We start from the raw sequence: 1,838 nt of genomic DNA, 5'->3' as shown, positions 1-1,838 counted from the left end.
CCCGGAAAAAAAAAAAAAAAAAAAAAAAAAAAAAAAAAAAAAAAGTTTGCATTTGAAGCATTATTGCATTGCTATCTTAATCCTAAGATTATTACAATAAATGAGAAGCTATTCCAACAACAGTCATCTTTGTATTATCCACACCAACAAAAAGAAAAAAATTGTGGCTCAAACAAAAATAATTTGTTTGGCTGTGCAATACATGATCTCTTACAGCAGATTTGTCTTCTTAATTATGTTTTGCCTGGGTCAATAATGAAATTAATTTGCATTTCTAGAGCACACACCAGCTGGATGGCAGAGTGACACACCCTGGGAGTAAATGGACACCAAAGGAAATCTAGCTTAAGCCACACAAAACTGGCCATGAAAAATGCCAAAGTTATCACAATAACTATTATTTCAGCACTACCTCACACAAAGCAAATCTGGCATTGCAATACAAAAATCAAACGTAGATTATAAACTCCTTAAGGGCCTATAGGAAACTGGGCAAAGGCTAGTGTGCATACAATAAATTGAAAATAGCAATGGAAGACAGAAAATTAACTATGGAGCTAGGCTAGGCTCCAAAGAAAATACTGTCAGTAAAATGCTGCCTTAAGGTATCTAGAACGATTAAGTTTACAAAAATGGCCAAAGACTTTAATCTGTTCTATTGCTAGAAAGCAAATATACCAAATTAACTGTAATTTGCTTCCAGATAGTCTTTCCTAGCTTTCTATTTAGAAAAGACCGATACTGGGTGATAAGGAGCCCCTATCATGGGATTTTTCTATGAGGCCTACTTAATCCATAGAGGTAGTCAAAAATGATATCCACTGACAAGATAAAAATAGGTATCAAAACAAGTTTGGAAAGAAATGTTGACTACACATTGACTCATAAAAATATCTATCTTTAGTAGGCCACTCCAGCATTAAACCAAACGAACCCAGTTACAAATAAGCTGTCTAAAGCTATTTACAAGACCAGGTAGAGAAGAAAACCATAGCTTTTACTTCTTTTCTTCACCATTCCCCTTTGCACTAAACTTAATCCTTCCTTTTTCTAGTTCCCATTCCCCAGTGCCATACTACACACTAGAAATATACATCCCACAGAATATAAGTAGTAAAAAGCATGTATCATCTACAGCTATGGAAACATTACATGCTAAACTGTTCCAGGCTGGGAGAGCAGAACAAGGTGTTAGTTAAATATTTGAAACAAGGAAAAACAAGTTAAAGCTATATCTAGACCAACAATAGAGAGGAAATAAGTGTTGACAGAAAGTAACTAATGAAAGCCTAGTCTCATCTCAAGCACTTTCCTAAGCACATCACACACATTATTACCCCACCTAATCTTACTTTTAGAAGGGAGGGAAGGGAGAGGGAAGGAAGGCAAGCAAGCAATATCATCAGGGGAAACCTAGATGGCTGTTTCTCAACACCACAGCAGCCACAACCACCATATAGGCGGTCCACCAGACACTTGAATGCATTAACAAAAGGAGAGTCAATAGCAGAGACCAGAAAAAGAGGACATCTCTCTCCTCAAAGCACACTTCAGAGTAACAGAAGAAGCAACTGTTCTACCAGATGACTAGACATCAATGCAAAGATACCAGAAATATGAAGACCAAAGGAAATATGACACCACCAAAAGAATACAGTAATTCTCAAATACCAGACCCTACAGGATGGGAAATCCTTGAAATAACTGAAAAGGAAATCCAAGCAACAACCTTCAGGAAACACAAGGTACAAGAAGACTCAGACAACATAATAGAAACACGATGAGATACAAGAAGACTTAGACAACACAACAAAGCAAGGAAAAAACTCCAGGATATG

This window comes from Galeopterus variegatus, unplaced genomic scaffold (genome assembly GCF_000696425.1).
Source record: "Galeopterus variegatus unplaced genomic scaffold, G_variegatus-3.0.2 Scaffold3569, whole genome shotgun sequence".
Lineage (NCBI taxonomy): Eukaryota > Metazoa > Chordata > Mammalia > Dermoptera > Cynocephalidae > Galeopterus > Galeopterus variegatus.
This window is presented reverse-complemented; position numbering follows the sequence as displayed.